This window comes from Panthera uncia, assembly GCF_023721935.1.
Source record: "Panthera uncia isolate 11264 chromosome E2 unlocalized genomic scaffold, Puncia_PCG_1.0 HiC_scaffold_19, whole genome shotgun sequence".
Classification (NCBI taxonomy): Eukaryota; Metazoa; Chordata; class Mammalia; order Carnivora; family Felidae; genus Panthera; species Panthera uncia.
The window spans coordinates 29,690,048-29,705,023 of NW_026057588.1; the positions used below are offsets into that span (position 1 = coordinate 29,690,048).

General features: G+C 44.6%; 1 long non-coding RNA gene across 1 annotated transcript in view; it reads left to right on the top strand.

Moving 5' to 3' along the window:
- LOC125915924 (uncharacterized) overlaps window positions 1-7,865 on the top strand; it is a 135,547-nt gene extending 127,682 nt beyond the window's left edge. Inside the window, exon 3 of the long non-coding RNA XR_007455797.1 lies at window positions 7,445-7,865. This is a non-coding gene — a long non-coding RNA (uncharacterized LOC125915924). The remainder of the gene's footprint in view (window positions 1-7,444) is intronic.
- Window positions 7,866-14,976: the final 7,111 nt, after the last annotated feature.

A 14,976-nucleotide genomic window follows, 5' to 3' on the forward strand; every position in this document is an offset into this window, starting at 1 on the left:
TTCCCCGGATTATCTATAGTCTCACAGCCAATGCTTTATGCCAAAACTAACGGGGGGAAGCTATTCAAAATGCAGACTTCGGGGTTTTACCCAAGGGATTCTGGTCCAGTGAGCTGAACATGGGCCCTGGGCATCCGCATGTTGAGCGAGTACAAATTTGCCTGCTGAGACCAAGGAGCCGTGGCAATGTCTGTTTGCCTGTCCATCCACCTAGCTATTATTTACTGAGTACCCACTAGGTGCTAAGCACTGGGTTGGTTTCCGGAAATGGGAAGAAGGGCACGCCCTTGCCAGCAAGTTGCTCGTGACTGTTGGAAAGAGCTGACCTCAAGAGCCACAATGCTTCCTATAGTTTCATATTCTACAACCTCTAAAAGGGTGCTCTAAAAAAGAAAAGTCTAAAACAAGAGATAAGAACACATTCTCTGTTCCCTAGCCTATTAGGTCCAGCTGTACGGTTTATAAAGAACAGAACGGCACTTACTAAGGGCCAGGCAGTTTTGCAAGCTGTATGCATGCTTTCTGTAACATGTTAGTCTTTGCAACCACTTTATGAGGCTAGGATTATGAGCATTTCCATTTTACAGATGGGGAAACTGAGACATAGGAAGGTCTTGCAGCTAGGAAGTGGTGAGCCAGAGGTTGAACCCGGGCAGTCGTAACCCCAGAGCTGACACAATTAACGAGGACAAGATTTCCCAACCCAGCGTGCCATTGCTGCCGTTTTGAGGCTGAAAAATGCTGACTTAGAACACGTTATTCCTATCGTTATTCTGATACTGGATCTACACAACCAGAAGAGAAAAGATCTTATGTTTTGGCTTGTGCTTTAAGGAACTTAGAGCAACTTCCTTTTCTTGAGTGCCAAGGTGGGGGTGAGAGCGTGGGCCTGAGAGACAGAAGGCTTTACCTCACAAATGGCAGGTCCAAACATTTCGTTTCCCAAATAGCTGCAAATCTCAGCTTCAAAAAGTGCATCTGAATTGGCAAAACTCTCACAGTTTGATAATGTCAACATGCCCGCGAGGACGTGGGGATTTCGCTACTCCCATCCACAGCCCATAGGCATGGAAGGCGGCTGAGCCACCTTGGAGGGCAATTTGGCAACATCCAGTCAAATTTCGGTAGGTGTGTCCAGGGACTGTGCAAGCCCACTTCTAAACACGCCCAGGTGTGCCCAGGGAGAGGGGCAAAAGCATGTGATTGTAGCATCGGACAAACTGGGAACAACCTAAATGCCTACCAGTAAGAGAGGTGAGTGAAAAGAAGAAGGTCGTGACGCATGGAGCCCTTCCAGAAAGATTTCGGCTTGCTGCTTCAAACCCATGGCTTGAGAAACCCTTCCCGATGTCAAAGAGTCCAATGGTTAGAAACATAGGATTGGACCCAGACTGCCTGCCACGAAATCTTGGCTCCTTCCTTTTACTCACGGTGTGATGTTGGGCAATCACAAGGGCTTTGTTTCGTCGTGCATGTTTAGCTGCCTCATCTATGAAATGAGAGTGATGTTAATAGCACCTTGCCCATAGGGTTGTTACAAAGATGGAAGGCACTAATTCAGGCCAGTCTTCTAGAACGGTGTGTGTTCTCCTGGAATGCTGTAACACGCAGCGTTTGCTGCGTGGGGTTGCTATCTAGCCCCGGTAAATGTGAAATGGGATGAGACTGATGATGATGATGATGGTTAACTATGGCTTGAGCGTGTCTCGGATATTTATTGGAAAGGTAAAAAGCAACAACAGCAACAACAACAACGATAACAAGGTCCAGAGAAATCAACCTGGCTGGTATGAACCACGTCGAAGATCTGATCCTTATTCGCTGGAAAACTAGATCAACTCAACTTGCAGCCAGGAGAGTGGTTAGTGAAAAGACTAGTTGTAGCCCCCCGATGGAGGGGAAAGGGCAACGAAGAAACCAGGTTTCAAGGATGGGGCACGGAGGCACGGGTGCTCATCAGGGGTAAATATGGCGTCCATACATTGACTTGGCCACGGCGAAACTAACGGAAGCCTCATCCCTCAGGGGCAGAGACGGTGGCATGGCAAGGACTTCCATTCGGGATGCAGTGCCAACGTCTTTTGTCATCCTGAGAGTCTGAAACGTTGTTCAGGATTTTCCCACAGCGAGGGGAGTGTTTTCATTCCGGTCCCCAGTGCGTCTGTTGGGTCCAACAGAAACGTTGCTGCTTCCGCACACGTCCCTCCCGGAACTCCGATGTCCAAGTGTGAGCTTTTTCTCAGTGAACTGGCTGCTGCTTTCTGCAGCCTCGCCTACTGACCCTTGGGGGCTCCCGAAGACCGACAGAGGAGAGTCCTATTTATTTAGCAATTAGCAATTTCTCTCTGAAAACACACGGGCGCTTAGCGGCGAGGAGGTTGCTTCTATTTCGCCAAAACGTGCCCGGGCTTCATCCTCCATGATAAATGACAGGTTCTTTGGAGGATTCAAGTAATCCGGCACCTCCAGGTCTGGCACTGAGGCCTCTGCTCGGCCATGAAGCGATTTTCATTTCAGTGGAAGATATAAGAGTCACGTTCCAAACCGAGGCGGAATAATTCCCAGGCATCTGTAGAGATTCCAGAGCAGTCACTGTGCTCTGTTTACCAACACAATTAAACCTCGACCATTCCCAGCTGCAGTACAAATATAATCTTATCTACTTAATGTCAGCCGATTAAGTCATCGGGGCTGCAGAACGGCAAACAGATATTAATAACCAACCTAGAAGGGAGCCATTTCGGCGAGGTGGCTTACGGTGGCAGGTTCTTGGGCCTTACGGGGGAGAAGTTCACACCTTCCTGACCCTGCTATAAAACACTGCAACATTACAACTTTTCAACCATGTCTAAAAGGCCAATTTAGGTTTATTCCCATCCGAGTTTATGGCCATGGTTCAGCAGGTGGAAACCGGTATTCGCTGCGGTCCGGCTCTGGGTTCATGCCAGCACAGATGTGTTCAGTCAAATGACTAATTGAAAACCTTAGACAAAATCAGCAGCCTGGCCATTCTGCCTGCATAATAAAACAGTGCTGATAAAGGCAGTGGAGAAAAAAAAAAATCTACCCATCTCATCATCAGTGCCATTAACAATCATGAGTAAAGATGAAAACAACGCATGGTTTATTCTGCAAATGAAGGCATATAACTAGATGGTTTCCCAGGGGCCCATTACCCTTTTTAATAATACATCAAGGAGCCTGAGCAAACAGTTTGTATGTGCAAACCAAACAGAGCAAACTATTTACAGTTACCGCATACAGAGACAACTCCCAGCACTCTGGATTTAACAAATTTATAAAGGTACATAACATGATAGCTATTAGCAAAATTAAAAGAGAACCATTATAGACTTACATTCTGCCACACTCGTTCGCTAGTCAAGAAGCAATTGCCAATGCCAACTTTCAATTCAGGATTCCACCCCCCCCCACCTTCCCCCCCCTTCTTTCCTCCAAGAGAGGAGCCCGACTTGGACTCAAATTATGTGCATGAATAATAAAATACCATCTAATTAAAAACTGTAGTTAAATATGCAAAAATTAATGGTAATGAGATTGTGTAATACCTTTGAGTATAGGCACTCCGTGAATCACTCACAAAAGCTCCTTTGCTTGACCTAAACAGGGGATAACAGGAGCGGCTTTGAACACACTTGGTCCTGGCACCCCACGGTGTTCTATGATGTTTCATACATGCTCACAGCCAGGGCATCAAATGGCCAAACTGGGCCACACGTGGTTGGGCCAAAGCATTCCTTTCCAGTTCTGGCGTGGAGCAAGAATGGGCAGGCTTTTAGTGGGCTTTGTGCGAAGGGCTCGGTGGAGGAGGGGGGGAACGAGGCAGGCTCTTGTCACCCCAAAGCAATAAGGGCCCTCTCGCGAGATGATGGTGGCCGAACAAACAGACTCCTGGTGGTAAGAAGCAGATGGAAAGGTCTATTTTGGGACTCATTTAAGGTAGTTTCCCTACAAGCTCCCCAGTTACCGATGCAAGGTTCTTTCCCATCTTGGATTTACCAAATCATTCTAGGAGAGCACCCCAGCACTGTGGCCTGGGACAAGGGAAGCTACCAGAAACTTCTCCCAACTCAGCTACCAACTTTTCTCCCATGCAGTCTCAGAAGACTTTGCTATATTGTCCACACAAGCTACTGACCACATGCATATTCCTCAGCTCCATTTCAAGGAGCTACTCGTCTCCTTTTTTTTTTTTTTTTTTTTTTTTTTTTGCTTTTAGGCCCTCTTGGCACTTGACCATGCCTTTGGGACTGAATCCACTTCCTGAGCCCATGCCCTGACATTTGTTTTAGACACGGGAGACTAGATGTCACCCATCACTTCTGCTTAGGGCTTCTGAATCTCAACTCTCCCAGCCTCTGTTCTCTGATTTCTTCACGGCTGGTGGTTCTTCTTGAGGATGGTTGATAGCAAACCAAAGGACAGCACCCTTCAAGAGGAGAATGGGATCTTGGTGCGGTGGACGATTTCAGACTCACTCGATATGGCTGCTTTTGCCTTTTCATCTGTTGGAATGGAGTCTGACATGCTGAGAAGTAAGCATTTCTTTGGAGGGGGGATTTCTCATTCGGATGCACCTGATGGAAAACTTCCCTATCAGCACCTTCTTGAACATGCCCATGCCATCCTGTTTCTGATAAGGGTTCTTGCCAAGTGAGTAGGTATTTCAGCTAAGCAATACCTTCTCGACAACTCTTTCCACCGGCGGGTTCATCGGCTATGCAAGTGAACAATTGTCGTGATGTCGGCACGGGACGTTTCATTTGGGAATTGCATTCACTGTCAGCTGATCTTAACCGCTTCTGAGATTTGTATTGTAGCATTTGGGGCGTGTGAGAAAATGGTAACCTTGATTTTCCTTTTTTTTTTTTTTTTCTTTCTCCTGTCGAAAAAGTCTGGATTTCTTCCCTCCTGTCTTGTGGATGCTACCTGACTTTCTCAGTCAGCAGCCACATTTTAATGGTGGAAGCACAGTGGTAAGAATTTCTGATGTTTGACCTGGCGAAGGTACAAAGCGAGCCTTCTTAAGATCCTTGGACAAATCAGACTTAGGTTTGGTGTCCGAAGAAGGCTTGGTGCCTGATATATAGGTTCCCTGTTGATAGATTGATCGACTGATTGGTCATTTACATGTCCCAAAGGAGTGAGATCTGAGAATTTAGTTGAGGGTACGGTCTCTAAGGTCATTCAGACTGGTGCTCATGTTTCAGCTTTGCTGTTTGCTAGTTCCCTCACCAACCTGAGCTTCAATTTACTCACCTATAAATAGAGATCATGTAATGTCTCCATCACAGAGTTCGTGTGTTGATTAAATAAGAGAGTATTCAGAAAGCATAAGTCTAAGCTCATAGTAAATACTGTGCTATACTATACTAAATATAGTATAGTACTAAAGCTATACTATAAATAAATTATATATAAATATATTATAAATATAATAAATAACAATATTATAAATAAATAAATAATAATAAATAAATATAATAAATAAATAAATATATAAATATAGTATAGTACTAAAGCTATACTATATAACAGCAACAACCACACCGATAATAGCTACGAGAGCTGATTTTCCATAAAATCACTTGAAACAGTGTATGAAAAACAGAGATAAAAAGTTAGGAGTGAGTCAAGAAGGTTTTGGGCAAAGGAATAAATGGATGTACTGAGAATGAACATAATAAGGATCACAACGTAGATAGTTTTCCAAGTATTTTAATGTACATTATTCAAAGTAACTCACAGTTAAGATACTTTTGACAGCAAGAAGTAGAATATTGAATTATCAATGGCTTAAAAATTTAGGACATCAGTTGCCCTATATGGCAAGAAGCCCAGAGGTTTCCAGGCAAGAGCGTTCAGGAGATCCTTGATTCCAGAGTTGGCTTCCCTGCAAATCTTTTGGCTTCCCCTCATGGTTTCAAGACGGCTGCCCAGCTCCAGCTCTCACATCCTCACGAAACTTTGTCCAAAAGAAGAAAGTCTCAGGGGCAGGGGAAGGGGTTGATTTTCTCCTTACTCATCTCTGATGGAGGAAATCTTTTCCCGGGCTTCCCAGCAGACTTCTCATGATAACTCATTCAGCAAGGTTGGGTCACAAGCCCATCCGTAAAGCAATCTCAGGGAAAGGAAGATGGGATCAGTATATTTGGCATTGACTGGCAATGACTCATTCACCAAGGTTGGGCCCATCTTTCCTGAGCACACTGCCATCGGGAACCTGAATATTACAGGACTTCTGCTATCAAGAGCAAAAAGTGGAGGGTGATGGGTAAGTGAGCTGCCAAGAGGGTCTGCCGAACACTATGGCGGCACATGTTATGGCTAGCGTTTGTCAGATATAGAAACTGTGTCTCAGATAGGTTAAGTACAATGTTCAAGGCACATAGATTGTGAGACAACTAGACCTAGAAGTCAGGGATTTTGGATCCTGATTTAGTGTTCATTTCAATACATTCAACTGTAAGATGGGATCAAGTTTGAAACTCTGAGCTCCCTGACAGATAGAGTAAAAAGGCCAAGAAAACGAACTTTAGAGTTCCCCTCAGGATCTGATCAAAAGAGCGGTATGAGTTTATCTGGAGGGGACCATTTTCCTGGCACTAAGTTCTTGGAGGAATTTGCTGGGTGAAATCTTACACAAGGGACGTAGCCACATAATGGATAATGTAAAAAAAAAAAGAAAAAGGAAAGAGAGAGAAAGAGAGGGAACTAGCAGAGGCTCCACTACCTATGTAAAAACAGAGTGTTTTTCAACATTTTTTTCTGTTAAGATATATGTAAATGTCATGCTGTCATGGGTGAACCCAGGTTTCGACTAACCATACAAAATTTGGCAGGGAAGTTAATCTCTACTGTCATGGAACAAATCAAAACTAATAATAGTACACGGGGAAGAATTACTCAGAACATTTTTTTTTGGCATAGATAAGCTGAGCTTTGGGTTACGTGCCATTCCTGGTGCCTCCATGACCCCGTCCTTTCTTCTCCTTCTCAAAAAAGGCAAAAGAGTGAGGGAGGCTGTTCTATGCATGACTCCAAACTGATTCTTCTTTGTGTTTCAAAGCCAATCACTTGCCAGACTTCACTGCTCTCATTAGTTTAATTGTTATGCCTTATTGCATATACTACAATCGCAAAATAGACACGGGCCTCCCTGATTTCAGAAGAACCGTGAGCAAATTCACCTCCCCGAGGAGGTGTTTAATTAAGGAGAAAACTCTGACACTTCCGGAGGCTTGCCAAGCCCTCGTTCTTCAAAATTACCTTAAATAAATTTGCACACCATCCCAACAGGTGGACTTCCTTCTACCGAAGAAGGACGGAGGTTCACTGTCTTGCTAGCTAGTGTTCAAAAAAGGCCCATAACCACTTGCAATTATTCCTACTTACCGTATTGACCTTGTATTCATTCATTCAGAGAGAAGTTGGCCTGCATGGAGAGCATACACATGAATCTCGGAGCCACCTGCAGTCACTGTGGCAAGGCCGTCCCTCAGCCAGCTGTCTTCATTGCCTGAGAGAGCTTCTGACCTCCAGTTGCAGCATGATCTAGTGATTTGGTTTGTGGGTGAGCACAGACACCTTTTAAAGAAGTACCTATGGTTGTGTATCAGGCAGGAAATAAAGTCCTTTCTACCATAGAAGGCTGGCATGTTACAGAGCAAAAGTGTTTGTCACTCTGCTTATGGAAACGCAGAGTAATCGTTTAAATATTTCTTTAAAAGAATGACGAGGGGCGCCTGGGTGATGCAGTTGGTTAAGTGTCTGACTTCGGCTCAGGTCACGATCTCACGGTTCATGAGTTCAACCCCACAGCGGGCTCTCTGCTGTCGGCACAGAGCCTGCCTCAGACCCTCTGTCCCCCTCTCTCCCTGCCCCTCCCCTGCTCTCACTCTCTCTCTCGCTTCCAAAAAAAAATTGAATGAACATTAAAAAAAAAAAGATTAATGATTATTTTGTTCCTGGAAAAAGATATTTGTAAACAAGTGTAGCACGATATTGTATTGATTAAGGGGAATCTTGAAATTTAAAATAGTCATAAAGGCACATAATGGCACAGATGCATGAAAGTCAATAGATTGGTGACAAAGTGAGAAAACACAAGGAATTTTATCCAGCTATCTTATAATTATTTATTGAGCACCTGCTGTGTGTCCGGTACTTAGTTTAGTCTGGCAGGGGATGTGGTGAGGAGTAAGACCTAGCCCTTAGTACTTGCTCTGAAGATGGTTCACAAACTCCAGTGCTTATAAGGGCAGCATAAATGCACGATGCCTGTCAGGTGAGGACTGTGGCAAACTTGAGATTCTGTGCCCTGCTTAAAGGGGTGGACGCTACTTGGCTTCCATGACGATTTCCATCCGGGAATACTGGTCCAATGTAGCTAGATCATCCCACTTTATAAAATAAACCAGAACTTGAAAATTTTGTGTAAAACTCCCTCTACTTTGCATCGTTACTATCATTTAAGTAAAATAAAAAACTGTGAGGGGACAAAGGAAAACATGTCAGTTTGCTGTTTTCCCTGAACTGATTCGTGGGTTTGGCAGTGTGAAAACTTGACTCTTAGTGGCATCCATTTTCTGGCCATTTTGTCTTGCGAAGAAATTAATTACACTTATGTCAGCCAAAAATACCTTTGGGTGTTTAAATCCTTTTTTCCCCCTCTCTTTTTTAAGATGAAAGTATTTCTGCCTAATTGACCAGCATCTGCCTTTGTGAGATTCTGACCCTCATGAGAGATGCTGAGAGGTGGTATGAGGGCTGTCTGCTTATTTCAACTTGATTTCAGCCACCAGTTAAGAATTCCTTTTCTTCTCATCGCATGGGAGTGAGCCTAGTGGTTGAAATTTGATGACAGAGGGGAAGGATGAGAGAAAACAAGAGAGAAACAGAGAGAAAGCAGGACGGCTGGAGGGCTGGGATCGTGCAAAAGATGAAACCAAATAGCAAACTAATTCCTTATTTTTTCATCCACGTGTCTATTCATCCATAGATACATATTGAACATCTGCGATGTGCCAATCTTTACTTTAGGCATGGATGTATTGGTGGGGTGGGGCAGATGAAGTCTCCGCCCTCATGAAACTTACATTCCAGCCAGGGTGTGGAAAGGATGCGATATGAACAAAGGAACGAATAGAGTCACTGGAAATGGCAGTAAATGCTGATGAATTAAATAAGGCAGGGTAGTGAAGTGTGACTACGCATCATTTTGGTGGGAATGGTCAGGCAGGCGTCTCTGAGAAGAAATTGGAGCCAAAACCAGAACAATGACGAGAAGCCAGCGAACTATAGGAAGATCTGCGGAAAAGTGATAAGGGATACAGGGCAAAATAGCCTGGAATTGAAGACGGGGTCAGTTATTCCCATTTTCGTGTGTTCTTCTGATCTTTTTGGTTAATAAAGGGGAAATGTCTCCATTTGGTGTTAGTATGTCTTCCTATTAGTAACATCTTTTTAAAAAAAATTTTTTAATGTTTATTTATTTCTGAGAGAGAGAGAGAGAGCAGAAGAGGGGCAGAGAGAGAGAGAGAGAGGGAGACACATAATCCAAAGCAGGCTCCAGGCTCTGAGCTGTCAGCACAGAGCCCGACGTGGGGCTTGAACCCATGGACCACGAGAGCATGACCTGAGCTGAAGTCAGACAGTCAACTGACTGAGCCACCCAATAACATCTTTTTAATACCTGCTAGCCTATCTCTTTAACAAAGAGAGAATAGACTCCAAGCCCAGAGCTTTCAGCAAGCCATAGTAGCAGACTAGCATTAATAATGCTATGTTATTTGTTCCTTGTTTTTGTAGTTTCTTTCCACTTTCAACGGTGATATAAAATTGCCTTTTTGAATGAATGTAGTTCTGTAAAATGAATGAATCAGATACACAGGCAATCATCAATTATGCAGGAGCAGAGGACTTTCCAGAAGTGAGATGACCAGGTATGTTGTTTTACCCTTCTGTTCTTGGGAATCGCTCCCAAATACCCGGAAGAATGAGAAACAAACACACAGCCTCCATCTCTGCTGAAACTAGAAGCCATCTGTGATCCTAAACCATGACATGTTAGGATGGAAAGCCGATTGAGAAAAGATAACCAAGCCCAAACAAGGAAGAGCTGCTGCAATGATAATGTGTAGCCGAGTGAAAGTCTGTGTAACTGTACAGTCTAGCCCTCCCTGGGCCCTTTCTTTGCCTGAAGAGTCCCAGAATGCACCAGCAGGCTGATAGCCTGCTGGTAAGTGGGAAGATTCCAACCAATTACTTCATTAGTGCTGCATTCGTAAACATACACTGGCTGCAAAGGATTCACAGATTTTAAACGAAAAGCCCCACCAGGAAAGCGAGAGACCAAACAAGAAATCGGAAGTAAAGAAATTCTGACGTATCAGAGATAACGAAAGGAATAGAGGAAACTGCCACAATGTTATAATTAATAATCGCAGAGAGATGAAAAAATGTACTGCATCCATTGCATCCAAACCAGGATGTTACTGCTTTTTAGGATTCAATCAAAGAACAAATAAGAAGGAACTCTATAAAATCAAAGTAGGGTTGAAGAAATAATAAATACAACTGGAGGATTGGGAAGTATGGTTGCCAAAGTCTCTCAGTAATGAAATTAAAAGATTTAAAAAATGGGAAGATAAGATGAAAAAAATGACAAGACCTCCTCATGAGGTCTGACGTCTGACTATCCGGCCTTCTAGAAAGAACAGAGAGAACACGAAATGGAGGAGTGAAATGTATCAAGGAAATATGGAAGAAAAATTCCAGGACTGAAGGACATGAGTTTTGTCATGTGGGTTGAGAGGACCCGCCAAGTGAATTCTGAAAGTTCCACCTAAGGCTAATCAGTACAGTATTTCAGAAGACCAAATAGAGAGCCTCTGAAAACTTTCTGAGAGGAAAAAAGAAATATCACACACGAAGGACTGGGAAAAAGAATGGAATCAGACCGTTAACACTGGGAAAAAGGAGACAGAATCTTTAGCACATTGAATAACAATGAGCTTCCAACCGAGAATTCTATATCCAGCCAAAATATCAAGTGTTGGGGTAGAATCAAGACATCTTATGGACAGCATATCTACCTCCCATGAACTCCTTCTCAGGAAGTGACTAGAGAATGTATTTCATCAAAAAGAGAGTTTGGGACCCAGGAAATGAATCTAACAGTTGAAAGAAGCAAAAGAATTCCAGGATGAGGTAATATTTATAGGCATACACCAGTCCTCAAGGGCAACTGGTCCAGATTGAAGGACAGAGGGCTTCAGGAGGAAAGCCTTTAGGAAAAAATAAATTAAACCAGTAGACGATCTGATATTTTGAACACACGGATAATTCTATTAAGAAGTTATTGGAAGAAATGGGAAGAATTTTAAATAGATATTAAAAAAAAACTAAGAAAATGAAAAAAAAGTGAGATAATTTACTCCAAAAAGAGATGCATTTTCCAAAAAAGAAACATAATTATGGCACTCCACTAGGTTCAACAGCAAATGATATTTGCACTGTCATAAAAATGAAAACATTGGATGCTGCTTTAATTAGAAAATTGTATATGGTCCTGCTGGGAAATCTGGAGGAGAGGATGCAGGGCAGGTATGTGTGTTTGAGAGCAAAAAAGCCAAATTCTTGCTTACCGAAGTAGAAAGTCCATATAAAAAGCCTAAAATTAATGAATCAAGAGATAGCTGTATCATCATTTATCTATTAGAATTGTGGAGGTTAATGCCTGAAGAAACCACTAAAAGAATTAAAATCGATGCTTCTGGAGAGGTGGATTGGGATGAGTAGCCAAAAATGTTATTTTTCCATTAAAAACTTTCAGCATTATTTGGCTGCTGAAATTATGTGCCTGTATTACTTTGAAAACGTATCCTATGCTTCAAGTAAAAAAATACATATAATATAAATATTCCACAATGGGACAGAAGCTTCTCATTGTTTCCTATTGCCCTTCTCCAAGAGACCCCCAATCTTTCACTGGACATTTGTCCACCTGGAATAAAGGATTAAGTTATCCAGGATTCGTCGCAGGTAAATATGGCCACGGGACTAAGCTCAGCAGGAGTTTATACAGCATGGCGATGTGTCCTTAAAGGGGGTGGCCCTGCTTTTTGTGTCCTCCTACTTCCTGCTGGACCTCCAGGGGCCATGGTGACTTTGGAGGGGTGGCCACACATGGCAGAGCCATAAGACAGAAGGGGCCTGGGTTTCTACTGCCACACCGGGCCCTGGATTGACTCCTTCCAGACTTCTGGAAAACGAGGGAGACAGTCGGTTTGTGTTTTTAAATACCATTTTTCTTTGGGGACTTCTGAATACCAACAAATATAAACCCAACTAACGCACTTGCGTTATGTCACCAGCAGAAGCATGCAAGTGACTGGATCTTGGAAAGACTGGCTGAGAGGGTGTGAGTAAGGGCAAGGCAGCAGAGCAGAGGCCTTTCCTGGGGACTAAGAGGACGCATGCAAGCGGGAGGGCCCACGCTGTACAATTCGGTAAGCGCCATTCAGGAATAGAGGGTAGAATTGGAGGGAACAGTTGCTTTCTAAGAGTCTGGCAGGGTGGCCCATCTATGCGGTACATTAAGCTCAGTCCTTGCCTTGAAGTTGCCTGCGGCCCAGCGGGAATCCTGCTGGGTAGTCACGGAACCCTACTAATGGTCGTGGCCACCACGGGCATGACGCGAGACCGCCATATACATCTTCTCATTGAGTCCTCAGACAACCCGCCATGTGACGTTAGCCTGTCTATGGACACGCCCACTGCAGAGGAGGAAACCAGGTCATTCAGGTCCCCAGGGTCATGCAGCTGGACTTAACTTACGAGACCCAAGGCCGATGATGAAGTGCTGCATCTGAGGTTCCAACCGAGGAAGGAGAGGGGAAATCCTAGCCTTCTGGGGCAGCAAGCATCGGAGCCGGGCCCTGAAGGTTCTGAAAGGTGAAGTTGAAAATAAGAAGAACCCTAAGTGATTGGTGCAGTGTGAACAAACAGTTGAAGCCTGGAAGACATCAGGAGGGCTTGGGAAACTGGGAGCGGACGAATCTAGCTGGAGGGAGAGAGTGTGGCGGGACGGTGGGAGATGAGGCCTGGGGACGAAGGGTGGGCGCCGGGGTCACAGAGGCCTCCCGTGCAGGCAACAGACACGCGCTGGATTCTGTAGGACACCTGTGGTGTGGACGGTTGCTTTGCTTGGTCGCTTTTTTGCTATTATCATTACACCTGTCAGATACCTGCAATATATTTAGTTGAAAATGCTCTACCGTGAGCATGTAGGAAGGCCACCTTTCCCAGCTCCCACCTTGGCCCCAATCCCATTACGGCCTCTATTCTTTATGCCACCCCCTGTGACAGCATGACTACGGGGGCCACTGCGATGTTTCCACACCCCTGCCTTAGTTTCCATTCCTCTAGGAAATATTGCCAGGCAGATTTATGCTCAGATGGTCCAAGGACTCGTCACATGCATATATATGACAACAATGCCTTCATGTGTCATCACCGTCTTGCTTGTCACAAGAGCCTCTTCCCGTGTATTTCCTGCCAGGCAGGAGGGGGACCGTGTGAGAACCGGAGCCAGCTTTGCGGAGGGGCCTTTGTTGCCCCCCGATCGGGAGAGGGTGAATCTGGTCCACAGAGCACTTGGCTCCGTGCGGCCAAGACCGACTGCAGAGCAATTTGACCGAAGTGTCTTTCCTCTTGTCTGCCAGCTTCTATCCCGGCAAAGGCTGCTGGTTGGACAGAGGCTTTCACTGCACTTAAAGAATTAAATAGAGGAGCCGGGCAGAACAGGATGCAAATGGCTCAGAGAGAGATTGGGGCAGTGCTGGGGGTGGGCGGTGAAGCCCTTGATTTTGTCCACGCCAGACTCGAAGGCTGGACCCACTGCCGGAGGAGCCTCAGACTGGAGCATCCTGAGAACGACAGAACGCCCCCTATGGTTCTGTGGGTCCAAGTCCTTCAATGGCCCCCTTTTCTTTAATATTCAAATAAAAAGGCTTAGGAGCCCACCTCCGCGGGAAGGCCGACCTTGTTTCTTTCACTCCGCAGCCATCACCCTGTCTGTTCTTTGACACAGACCCTCCTGCGAGTCTCAGAATAACCCACTCTGAACATTCGCCTGCCAGGAGACACCAAGGGAGGCCCACTTACCAGAAGTCTATGGGCTTAAAGGATTTAAATATTCGGAATAACGGCACGTTTCAAAACGTTCTATGCCTCTACCTGGACAAAGAGAACTTCACAGTCGTCTCAGAAGGCTTAGCTTTGAACTCAGCGTTCTTAGCTCCTCAGAGTTAAGCAGGCAGCTTATCTCCCTTCTCTCGCTGCCCCAGTGCCCTTGCACACCAGCAGAGGCCTCTCTCTCAGGTGTGTGCACCCTCACCTCCCGTCTCTGCCCCACACTCCCCACACACAGCCCGGGGTGGCCACACTGTGGCACGGTTAACCCTGAGAGACCCAGTCCTGGAAATGAACTTGGATGATGCAGAAGAGAAGTTTCTAGGGTGTGTGGGTCCAGGAGTAGTATCCAGAGCAGCAGTCGGCAAACAACGGCAGCGGGCAAGGCTGGCCCCACCACCTGTGTTTCGTGTTACCAGTCAAGCCAAGAACATCTTTACCTTTTTAAATGACTGGGGGAAAAAATCACAGAAGACTAATTTGGGGGGCTCAGTCAGTTACGCGTCTGACTCTCGATTTCATCTCGGGTCATTTGCGTCAGGCTCTGCGCTGAGTGCGGAGTCCGCTTAAGAAGTTTTTCCTCCCCTCCCCCCACCCTCTCAAAAATAAGAATAATAAAAAAATAATTAAAAAATTTTAAAAAAATAAATAAATAATAAAAAATAATAAGAAGAAAATAAGAAAAAATAAGAAAAAAATAAGAAAAAAATAAGAAAAATAAAAAATAAAAAAGAATAAAAAAATAAAAAAATAATAAAA